The sequence below is a fragment of the Anolis carolinensis genome, unplaced genomic scaffold (genome assembly GCF_035594765.1).
Source record: "Anolis carolinensis isolate JA03-04 unplaced genomic scaffold, rAnoCar3.1.pri scaffold_8, whole genome shotgun sequence".
Lineage (NCBI taxonomy): Eukaryota > Metazoa > Chordata > Lepidosauria > Squamata > Dactyloidae > Anolis > Anolis carolinensis.
In genome coordinates, this window is record NW_026943819.1 from 30,907,910 (window position 1) to 30,920,685 (window position 12,776).

The 12,776-nt window shown below is 44.3% G+C and overlaps 1 long non-coding RNA gene across 1 annotated transcript; it reads right to left on the reverse strand.

Annotated features, from left to right (window-relative positions):
* Positions 1-4,685: 4,685 nt before the first annotated feature.
* Positions 4,686-7,293, reverse strand: LOC134293440 (uncharacterized). The gene is made up of 2 exons (XR_010000403.1): positions 5,630-7,293; positions 4,686-5,072 (listed from the first exon to the last, which is right to left on the reverse strand). It is a non-coding gene; the product is annotated as an uncharacterized LOC134293440 (long non-coding RNA).
* Between the last annotated feature and the right edge of the window lie 5,483 nt (positions 7,294-12,776).

Here is a 12,776-nt window from a genome sequence, read left to right on the forward strand (position 1 = left end):
CCGGGAAGAACGCATGATTCAAAAGTACTGGTTATTATGATAGGAAGTAAATAATAATAATAGACGCATTTGCGACGCTGCGGTGGATCCTTAAACTTCATCGCCAACACCATCTGAACACGGTAGACACACACACACACACACACACACACACACACACACACACATATATATATATATATATATATATATATATCGCTCTCTTGGCTTTACAATTGTCACACAACTCTGCTCACACTCAGTTGGTTCGCTTCCTTTCGCGATCGAAACATTGAATATTGATATTGTGATATCTACGGCATGGCGAGACCTTTCACTCTGACAATAGATATGGGTGAAACGTCAGGAGAGAATGCTTCTGGAACATGGCCATACAGCTTGGAAAACGCACAACAACCAATGATTCCGGCCATGGAAGCCTTCGACAACACACTGGGAGATGTAGTTCTCTAGGCCTGTCGCCTCCTCTGCCAAACGACATGCTATAGGACCCTGGGAGGTCTAGTTTTACAAGGGCCCGAACTAGAGAGTGCTGCTGCCATGCTGAACTGGTATTCCCAGTGGCCCTCAATGAAAACAGGCATGGTTTTGGGTCAGGAAGTTTCTCTTTGCTTGTAAAACTACTCTTGAAAACATGCCAATGTGAGTAGATCAATAGATACTGCTCCTGTGGGACGGTAACAGTGCTCCATGCAGTCATGCCAGTGGCTACATGACCTTGGAGGTGTCTACGGACAATGCTGGCTCTTCAGCTAAGAAATGGAGATGAGCACCAACCCCCAGAATCGGACACGACTGGAATTAACGTCAGGGGAAAACCTTTACCTTTAACCTAAATTGTATTTACATGTAATATTGATAATTATATTATAACGCAATACAATATAATACTAATAGTAATATAATAATAATAATTATATATTACATGTTTATTACTAAGAATAATACAGTATGATGGCATAGTGCTATATAGTAATATAGGAATGTGTTGTAGAAGTTCCATAGTGCATCACCCCCTATGAGAGAGCCATGGGACCACGGCAAACTGCAGATCCCGGAGGCCACAGCACCGGGCCACGGCAATGGGAAGGGGTGCCAAACCATCCCTACATTGCCCCGTCGTAGTGGGGTGAGTCAGTGGCATGATTGAGATGCCCTTGCAAAACTATAACTCCCAGTATTGCAGCCTTGAGCAATGGAGAAGCCTCTGTGCTGACACAATAATATTGATATTATTGCTCAAGGCTGCACTTCCCGATTGGGCCACGTGATGGCAGCAAAAGACTGCAGATGACAATCTCAAGGCAATATTGGGGAAAATATAACACTGAGGCTGCACTTCCCTAACTGACCATTTGATGGCAGCAGAGGGCCAATAATCACAATCCCAAGGCAAGTGCAATATTCCTCTGTCCACAGGAGGGCGACAAACGGAAAAGCCATAGGGTTTAATTGGAATATCATTGATCTTTCTTTGATCCAGGGCACTCTTAATTAATATGAATACTACTAATAATAATCTTGGGAGGTAGAGGTTTGCAAGGCCTTTCATCCCCTCTGCCCAAGAGCCCTGCCAAACTACATCTCCCTCCATCCCATACAAACTCTGCAACAGCTCAATGCCATTGGAGCCTAGGAGATATAAACCCCCCTTGCTTAGTTTTCCAATAAGAATAAAATAATAAGATTGAAATAATAATAAAACTTTATTTCTAGACTGCCCTCTCTCCCCAGAGGATGCCTGCCATAGATGTGGGCGAAACGTCAGAAGAGAATGCTTCTGGAACTTGGCCAGACAGCCCGGAAAATGCACTACAACCCAGTGATTCTGGCCATGAAAGCCTTCAACAACACACTGGGAGATATAGTTCTCTTGTCCTTTCGCTTCCTCTGCCAAACGACATGCTATAGGACCATGGAAGGTCTAGTTTTACAAGGGTTCAAACCAGAGGTGCTGCTGCCATGCCAAACTGCAACTCCCAGGAGCCCACAACGTAGACAGTCATGGCTTTGGGTCAGGAAGTTGTTCTTTGCGGTCTAGGACCCATAGATTCCAATTCGACTCCTTCCAGTGATGAGGCTCCAGCATTCGTGGGTAGAAGAGGCGATAGGCAAAACTTCAACTCCTGGGATATTATTGTTGTTGTTGTTGTTGCTGCTGCTAGTAGCCGTAGTAACACTTGTTGCCTATGCCATCAGTTGGGGGGCCCTCCCCCCATCACCATCTGATGCTCTGGGGCCAATATACAACATAATATAGAATAATATATATATTGTCTATACATATAGTATTGATATTTATATTAGAATGTAATACAATGTAATACTAATAGTAATGTAATAATATTAATTATATATTACATGTGATATTACTAATAATAATACAGTATGATGTCTTAGTGCAATGTAGTAATATATAACGCTAATGTTGTTCTATGCTAATATAGAATATATTGTACGTACATATAATTTGTAAGCCACTCTGAAAGCAGGAAGCCAATATGAAAGGGAAAAAACCAAAAAATTATGGGTTCGATGCAGTAAATAAAACTCAAGGCTGCACTTCTCGAATATGCCACGTGATGGCAGCAAAGGATTGCAGATGAGAATCTCAAGGCAATTTTGGGGGGAAATATAACACTGAGGCTGCAATTCCCTAACTGACCATTTGATGGCAGCAGAGGGCTAAGAATCAGAATCTGAAGTCAAGTGCAATATTCTTCTGTCCACAGGAGGGCGACAAACGGAAAGGCCATAAGGGTTTAATGGGGATCTCATTGATATTACTTTGAGCCATGGCTATCTTAAATAATACTAATATTACTAATAATAATCTAGGGAGTTAGAGGTTTGCAAGGCCTTTCGCCCCCTCTGCCCAAGAGTAATGGTGCCTTGCCAAACTACAACTCCCACCATCCCATACAACCTCTGCAACAGCTCAATGCTATGGGAACCTCAGTGATATAGTTCGCTAGGCCTTTCGCCTCCTCTGCCAAACTACCTGCTATAGGACCCAGGGAGGTCAAGTTTTACAAGGGCCCAAACCAGATAGTTCTGGTGCCATGCCAAACTGCAGCTCCCAGGAGCCCTCAATGTAGACAGGCATGGCTTTGGGTCAGGAAGTTTCTCTTTGCTTGTAAAACTACTCTTGAAAACATGCCAATGTGAGTAGATCAATAGGTATCGCTCTGGCGGGAAGGTAACGGTGCTCCATGCAGTCATGTCTGTGGCCACATGCCCTTGGAGGTGTCTATGGACAATACTGGCTCTTTGGCTGAGAAATGGAGATGAGCACCAAACCTCATAGTCGGTCACGAAAACCTTTACCTTTAACCTATATTGTATATACATATAATATTGATAATTATATTATAAAGTAATACAATATAATACAATATATTAATATATATTATAAATAATAATGCAGTGTGATGTTATAGTACAATATACTAATATATAATGCTAATGGTGTGCTTTGCTAATAATAAAATATATTGGACGTACATCTAATTTTAAGCCATTTTGAAAGCAGGAAGGCAGAATGAAAGGAAAATAGAAGGAAAAAGCCCCAAAAGTTATGGTTTCTAGGCAGCAAAGAAAAACTCAAATATTTATAAAAAGGAGAGTTAAAGTGCGATAACTGCTCACTATCCCAGGCCTGCGAGTCTACAGGAATTCCAGACAGGAAACAATAAGGGCCAGCTAACGCGTTCACAACAAAGGATTCCCCCAGGCAGCAATGCAGCCAGTCTTTGATGCTGCAAGGCCATTCAATGCTGATCAAGGCGGCCAATGGCAACATTCACACTGGCCTCCAAGACAAGAGTTCTTTCTCTCGCCCTGGACATTATTCCAGAGATAGATAAACCTCCCTTACTTAGTTTTACAACCTATGAGGATGCCTGCCATAAATGTGGGCAAAACGTCAGGAGAGAATGCTTTGGGAACATGGCCATAGTATTCTGCGGTTGCAAAGTTGCAGAGGTTGCATGGGATGGTGGGAGTTGTAGTTTGGCAAGGCACCAGCACTCTTGGGTAGAGGAGGGGAAAGGCCTTGCAAACCTCTCACTCCCAAGATTATTATTATTAATATTAGTATTATTTTAATCTGTTATAGCTCAAAGAAATATCAATTAATATTACATTAAGTCCTAATGGCTTTTCCGTTTGTCGCCCTCCTGTGGACAGAAGAATATTGCACTTGCCTTGAAACTGATTCTTTGCTCTCTGCTGCCATCAAATGGTCAGGTAGGGAAGTGCAGCACAAAGGCGCCTTCAACGCTCGAGGCTGCACTTCCCTCTCTGACCATTTGATGGCAGCAAAGAGCTGCGAATCAGAATCCCAAGGCAAGTGCAATATTCTTCTGTCCACAGGAGGGCGACAAAGAGAAAAGACATAAGGAATCCCATTGATATATCATTGAGCCATTTGGAAAATATAATTACATGACAATAGTAATAATAATAATAATAATAATAATAATAATAATAATAATAACAACAATAATATCCTGGGAGTTCGGGTTTTGCAAGGTCTTTTGCCTCCTCTGCCCAAGAGTGCCGGAGCCTTGTCAAACTACAGCTCCCATCATCCCAAAAAAAACTGCAACAGCTCAATGCCATTGGAGCCTAGGAGATATAAACCCCCCTTGCTTAGTTTTCCAATAAGAATAACATAAGAATGATAAAATAATAATAAAACTTTATTTCTAGACCGCCCTCTCTCGCCAGAGGATGCCTGCCATAGGTATGGGTGAAAAGTCAGGAGAGAATGCTTCTGGAACATGTAATAATTATTTTGCCTGTCGCTTTGGGTCAGCAAGTTGTTCTTTGCGGTCTAGGACCCACAGATTCCAATTCGACTACTTCCAATGATGAGGTTCCAGCATTCGTGGGTAGAAGAGGCGACAGGCAAAACGATAACTCCCGGGATATGATTATTGTTGTTGTTGTTGCTGTTAGTTGTAGTAATAATACCTGTCACCAATGCCATCAATTTTGTCACGATCAGCCCACGGGCCAGGGGACTACTCCTCCCAAGTTTCGGATTTTTTTGATCACCCGCCGAGTTTCTGCGAATTTTTTAATTTATTATTTGAAAAGTATTTTTTACGAGAAGGATGCAAAATAATAATAATATTATAATAATATAAAATAACATAATAATGCAAAATACTGTGAATTATAATAATATGATAATTTTATATCATAATTATATATTATGATAATTATAATTATATATTTATATATCATTATTATATATATAATTATATAATTATTATATTATATTATATTATATTATCAGAATAATATAATAACGATGCAAAATAATAATAATATAAGAAAATATGAAATAAATATAACATGAAATAAGAACAAAATAATATAATATAATAATAATGCAAAACGATAATAATATAAAAACCAACTAATATAAGGATGCAAAATTATAAAAATAATATAATATGAAATAACAACATAATAATGCAAAATCATGTCTATTATAATAATATGAAATAATAAAGAAATAATATATTATAAACGTGATGCAACATAATATGTACGATAATAATATAATATGAAATAATAACACAATAATAATAATATAATCTAAAGGCCTTTTCCTTACGTTCTCCTCAGCGGCGCTTCGCCCGCCTCACCCCGGCCGCCATCTTGGCTGTTCCCTTCCCCGGCTCTCACGCGCCAGGCCGCGCCCCTTGCCCCGCCCCCAAGTCCCGGCAGGTCCATCACACAACCCGTCCCTTCCGTCGCCAATCCTGACACATCCATACACCTAATATTCAAACAACATAATAATACGTAACGATTATTAATAAGCTCGAATACTATATATCTCTGATATTATATAATTATTTATTTTGTATTATTGCGGCTACGATGGGAAACGCCCCCGCACTACATATCTGCCAGGACGCGCTTCGACCAATGAGGGAGCGAAGGAAGGGGAAAGGGGCGGGACCTCCCAAACTACAACCAATGGGAGAAGAGAGCGGAGGCGGAGGCGGGAAAGGGAGGGATAGGAGGAACATAGAGGTACGAAAAGTAAAGAGCGCCCCCGCAATGCGGAAAGTGAACATAGAGGTATGAAAAGCAAAGAGCGCCCCCGCAATGCGGAAAAGGAACATAGAGGTATGAAAAGCAAAGAGCGCCCCTGCAATGCGGAAAGTGAACATAGAGGTATGAAAAGTAAAGAGACCCCGGCAATGCGGAAATGGAACATAGAAGTATGAAAAGTAAAGAGCGCTCCTGCAATGCAGAAAGTAAACATAGACGTATGAAAATCAAAGAGTGCCCCCGCAATGCAGAAATGGAACACAGAGGTATGAAAAGGGAAGAGCGCTCCTGCAATGCAGAAATGGAACATAGAGGTATGAAAAGCAAAGAGCACCCTGCAATGCGGAAATGGAACATAGAGGAATGAAAAGCAAAGAGCGCCCCTGCAATGCAGAAATGGAACCTAGAGGTATGAAAAGCAAAGAGCGCCCCTGCACTGCGGAAAGTGAACATAGAGGTATGATAAGTAAAGAGACCCCCGCAATGCGGAAATGGAACATAGAAGTATGAAAATTAAAGAGCGCTCCTGCAATGCAGAAAGGAAACATAGACATATGAAAAGTAAAGAGTGCCCCCGCAATGCAGAAATGGAACACAGAGGTATGAAAAGGAAAGAGCACCCCCGCAATGCAGAAATGGAACATAGAGGTATGAAAAGTAAAGAGACCCTCGCAATGCGGAAATGGAACATAGAGGTATGAAAATTAAAGAGCGCTCCTGCAATGCAGAAAGGAAACATAGACGTATGAAAAGTAAAGAGTGCCCCCGCAATGCAGAAATGGAACATAGAGGTATGAAAAGCAAAGAGCGCCCCTGCAATGCGGAAAGTGAACATAGAGGTATGAAAAGTAAAGAGACCCTCGCAATGCGGAAATTGAACATAGAAGTATGAAAAGCAAAGAGCGCCTCTGCAATGCAGAAAGGAAACATAGACATATGAAAAGTAAAGAGCGCCCCCGCAATGCAGAAATGGAACACAGAGGTATGAAAAGGAAAGAGCACCCCCGCAATGCAGAAATGAAACATAGAGGTATGAAAAGTAAAGAGACCCTCGCAATGCGGAAATGGAACATAGAGGTATGTAAAGAAAGAGCGCCCCTGCAATGCAGAAATGGAACGTAGAGGTATGAAAAGCAAAGAGCGCCCCTGCAATGCAGAAAGGTTAGGGGTTAGGGGTTAGGGGTTAGGGGTTAGGGGTTAGGGGTTAGGGGTTAGGGGTTAGGGGTTAGGGTTAGGGGTTAGGGGTGAGGGTGAGGGTGAGGGTGAGGGTTAGGGTGAGGGTGAGGGTTAGGGGTTAGGGGTTAGGGGTTAGGGGTTTAGGGGTTTAGGGGTTTAGGGGTTTAGGGGTTTAGGGGGTTAGGGTTAGGGTTAGGGGTTAGGGGTTAGGGGTTAGGGGTTAGGGGTTAGGGGTTAGGGGTTAGGGGTTAGGGGTTAGGGGTTAGGGGTTAGGGGTTAGGGGTTAGGGGTTAGGGGTTAGGGGTTAGGGGTTAGGGGTTAGGGGTTAGGGGTTAGGGGTTAGGGGTTAGGGGTTAGGGGTTAGGGGTTAGGGGTTAGGGGTTAGGGGTTAGGGGTTAGGGGTTAGGGGTTAGGGGTTAGGGGTTAGGGGTTAGGGGTTAGGGGTTAGGGGTTAGGGGTTAGGGGTTAGGGGTTAGGGGTTAGGGGTTAGGGGTTAGGGGTTAGGGGTTAGGGGTTAGGGGTTAGGGGTTAGGGGTTAGGGGTTAGGGGTTAGGGGTTAGGGGTTAGGGGTTAGGGGTTAGGGGTTAGGGGTTAGGGGTTAGGGTTAGGGTTAGGGTTAGGGTTAGGGTTAGGGTTAGGGTTAGGGTTAGGGTTAGGGTTAGGGTTAGGGTTAGGGTTAGGGTTAGGGTTAGGGTTAGGGTTAGGGTTAGGGTTAGGGTTAGGGTTAGGGTTAGGGTTAGGGTTAGGGTTAGGGTTAGGGTTAGGGTTAGGGTTAGGGTTAGGGTTAGGGTTAGGTATAAGTAATTTTTTTTTTTTTTTTTTAGGTATAAGTAATTTTTATTATAAGAAATACGTACTACAAAGACATTTGCTAACAATTACAATTAAGAACAATCAAAAAAGAAATACTAAACTTTACAATGCTTGCAACAATTAAAAAAATTTTCTTTTACAGTTACATGACCGAGTTTTGTCTTTCTTTACATTTTTCTTATTCGGTTTCAATTACAAATAAAATTACAAATACATATATACATCTCAGTGATTATATATTTTTGTATTTATTATGGCTAACTATATGTTCCAACTGCAAACACGTTAGGTGATCCCCGGCGTGGTCTCTGCCAGCCAAGGCCAGAACTTCTTCCATTTTCTTGAAGGCATCCTCCCTTGTTCCGTTTTACTCACAGCTCCCATTTCTTCTGCTACCCAATTTACACTAAATGCAACATTTACTGGCTTTTGAGTTGTTATTTTCTTGCTTCTCAGGAAAACCAGAACCAAAAGAACATAAAAGTTGATCAAACTTGTCATTGACCAAAGAACATTCTGCAGGATCACAACGACCTGCAGCCCCATTGCCAACAGTGGAAGGATCCCATTCTGCCTAGCAGCCATCCCCAGGCCCCTCACGTTCCATGTAGTAATTGTCAGGGAAACCATGACTGAGTCGAATTAAAGGACTCAAAACCTGCTCTGTCGATACTATTGGAAATACTATTGAGAAAACTATTGAGAAAACTAAATCTATCCTTTACTGCAATATTACGTAAAAAAATTCCAAATTGCAAACAAAGTTTCTGATTTTCCCTCCCAAACAAGTTTAACATTAAGATTTTGACTTTGTTTATGTTTAACATTGGCTTTCTAGTTCTGACCGAGTCTTCTCTACCCCCTCCGGAGAAACCGAAGGTGTAGCCTCACAGATTTGGGGTAGGGATAAGGATGGGAGGGATGGGGAAGGAGGGAATGGGGAAGGAGGGGATGGGGAAATGTGGTTCCTGGGGATGGGAGAAGGGGGAGAGTGGGCCTGGGCGATGGAGGGAGGGTGGGGAAGGGGGAGGGAGCAAGGCAGGGCATCAGGGGGACCAGGGTAGGGAGGGGGAGGGAAAGGAGGGAAAGGTCTGTCTTCCCTTGCCTCTTTCCCAGTCTCCTGAGTAAAACCTTCCGTTCCTGAGAACAACAAGGGCGAAACTCCACTCGGTGTTCCTTCAATTACAGTGCTTACTTGCATTGGTTCAGATGAAACCAGAGAAGTCTCCACCCTCTGTTCCGCTGTTGTTACTTCCTCTACCTCCCCTTTCTCTTTCTTTCTCTCCTTCTCCTGCTTTTTTGCTTTATTTTTCTTCTTCTTCCTCTGTTCCTTTGCCAAAAGACCCTCAACATCTGCTCCCCTCTCCATCACCACAGCAGCCTCCAACATTTCCTCATTTGTCACTTCCTCCATTGGAAATCTGTCTTCTCCCCCACCAGCTTCCTCCCTTTCTGCCAATACTTGGAATCTATTTATCTGCTCATTAGGGCCCCTTTCCTGCCTCTCCTCCTGGCCCTTCTCTTGCCTCCGGACCCCCTTCCCTTGCACCACGCTCCATTCGAGGTCCCCGGCCTCACTCTGGACACTTTCCATCGTAGGCTCTGAACCTTCCGCTCCCTGTTTTTCTCTGGATGGCAAGTCCTCCCTCCTCGTCCTCAAGGCCTCCCTCAACACTCTGGTGTGCTCTCTGGCCTGGGCTCGTTCTTTCCCCATTTTGGCGACATGTTGGGCCTTCTCAAAGACCCCCTCGTCCTGCTGGTTATAATATGCCTGCGGGCACCAGAAATAAGTATGACCTAAGTCACCACAGAAATTACACCTGATGCTACTGTGACAGGTTGCCGTGTGGTGGCCCCTTATCCCACACCGTGAGCACAAGGATGAGGTGCAAAGGCGCCTCTGATGGTCATAAGAACCACACTGGAAACAGGCCTGCGGTTGACCAGCATACCTAGTGATCCCTCTATCTGCCCCTAAAAAGAAATATTTGGGGAGCTTCCCATGCCTGTATTCGGGATCCTCGTTCTTAAATGAGACCACACACCTATATTCCCCAGTCCAATAGCCCTGCTCATCCTCCTTCTTTTCTGGCCCTGACAAAATGACAGCGTATTTAGAAACCCATCTAGCCACATCTTGGGCGGGGATCGTGGTAGTTCTAAAGCTTATAGTCAAGACTTTAGTGTCTCCCCTAAATAACGGGATCATCTCATATTCTGCCAAAAGATCCGGCATCACACTTTTAACTGTTTTGCAGTTCATCCAGAAGTCCCTATAGACCTTTTCGGAAGCGAGACAAACATCTATTTCTTTAGACCCCGGGAGCTGAATGATTGCTAATACATCCTCCTTGTTGGCCTCCAAAACCTCCTTCAGCAGTTTCTTCGATAAATAACTCCTCGACCCTCTCTCTGGATCCGACCCCAGATATCTGAAGCGTACCACATAACGCAATCTGGGGTTCCTCACCTCGGAAGCTTGGCCAAAGAAAAGGTCGAGATATTCCTCTTCTTCGGTCAAATTCCGAAAACCATAGGGCCGTGGGCCAGGGTTCCCACCGGCCTTCCCCGCCACATTAGCATAGGTCTTCCCTCCCTGTTTCTGCTGTTGTGGTTTCGAAGAACCTGGAGTTGCCTTCCCGTAAAACTTCCCCCCTCGACTCTGGTCCCTTTCCCTTTCTTCTGAATGTCCATCCAGACCAGACTTTTTACTCACATTGATCTCACCCACTCCTCCATCGACCTCCGAGGCATGTCTAGTCCCATTGTCCATAGTCTCAGGCTCCTGGAGGAACCTCCTCCCTCTCGGTGCCAGTTCCGTTAATGCTTCCTCAGCGATAGTTGGGATGGAAACTAAGTCCTTCATAGGGGGAAAACCCCCAAGGTCCACAACATCCTCCAAAGCATTCCCCCCAGCCACACTGTCTGGAAGCATCGGACCAAATCCCTCCTCCCCAACACGTAAACCCTTTCCCGTTTTCTCAGCCACTGCCCCCAGTTCAGAGTCCACCTGATCTGCCCAGTCCCGTTCTCTTCTGGGCTTCTTCGTGGCCCTTTTGGGAGTCCCGGCATCAAGGTCTGAACCACTGATATCACTAAGAGTCCCTCCTCTTTGCCTCACTTTCTCCTGGATCTTTCTCCCCTGATCCTTGGGTCTGGCTCCCAAGGAAAGAGGAGTTGAGGTCAGAGATCCCGAACGGTTGTCCTCCACCCGGTTCTGTTCTCTTTCTCCACTCTGGATGCCTTTCTGGGATCCGCATCTTTCTTCTCCCCTCGGATCGAAGCCCAGCTGCTTGGAAATCTTCTGCCGTTGTTGTAGATCCGCCACAACGGTCAGGAGCCACTCCATCAAAGCTTCTCTGGATACCATCTTGCTCGTGTTGTCCACTTGGGCCCAGACCAGAGGAGTCTGATTCTCGAGAGAACATTGCCATATCCGGTGAATCTCTTGAAAAGTTTTAATCAACTGGGCCTCCGAAAGCCAGTCGGGTAAAACGATGACAGAAGTCTTGGGCTTCCTGGCCAGGAGCAGGTGTTGGATAATCTCCAAGGACAAGGTTCGGGCATGAGCCACTTGTTTTTGGGATTGGGAAACTCTCAGACCCGAGAGGACAGCCTTTAAGACAGGAAAGCTCTTCTCCAGGATCCCCCAAAGTCGATCCCTGTTGTACTTCTTGAAATTCGGCAGGCGGTCCTGAGATGTCGGCAAGGCCAGGTGGGCCACAGCAAAGCCCCACAGCTTTAAAGTGTCATGCCTATGAAAATCTTTGGGCAAAATGATGTTGGTCACTTTACCCCAGTTGGTGTGCAGGCACTCTGTCCAGGCAGCCATAATCTGCCTCTCTCGGGAAAGGGTCTTGATCTGGGATGTCTCAGAAAGCACGGCTTCTGAATCGGCCACTTCCTCCTCCGCCATGCTTTGGAAATCGGTGTCATATTGTCGTTTTAAAAATTCTTTAGTCACCAGCTTTTCTGGGTCTTCTTGGCCACCCTCTTTCTCTTTTCGCTCTTCCTCACTGCTGCTTTCTGTAGAGCTCTGCAGGGAAGAGACACCAGACAGCTCCACGCCGCTCTTTCTAGGTAACTGAAAAGAAAGCCCTTCCATTTTCTCCTCCTCATCTTCTTCTTCAATTTCGGATGCTGAGGTGGAATTAAAGGGATCTGGATGCCCTCTAGAAGCCCCTTTCTGTGTGTCAGTTGGATCTTGCCTTTCTATCTCCCGGGACGTTTCCTTTCTTTTAGACAAGGAGATAGAGGACCTTTCTTCTTCCGAGTCTTGCCTTGTCTTTAAAGGGGAGCGGTCACGATCCTCACTCAATGTCTCAACCTGTAAAGGAATTCCTATTTGGGACTTGGACTCCTTTCGCTGCCTAAGTTTTCTTGCCAAGTCTTCTTTATGTCTTTTAAATTGATTCAGGAGGACAGATTCCCTTTCAATATATCCCTTTATGTCTTTTATGAGTTCTGTATTGAAAGAAGAAATACATTTTCTCTTTTCCCAAAAGGAATTATAGTCTTCCAAGGATCGTTGTTGGGCTGCTTTCAAAAGAAGGTTTATGCCTTCCTGTTTTAACTCTTGAATAAATTCTTTAAGCTGGTCAATGCCCAATTCCACTATGCTCCTGCTTTTTCTTAAACTTGAATCTTTTTGTAAAAAGTCTCTGAAGCCTGTTGGTTCAGTCTCACGATTAGATAAATCAAAGTCCTCAGGG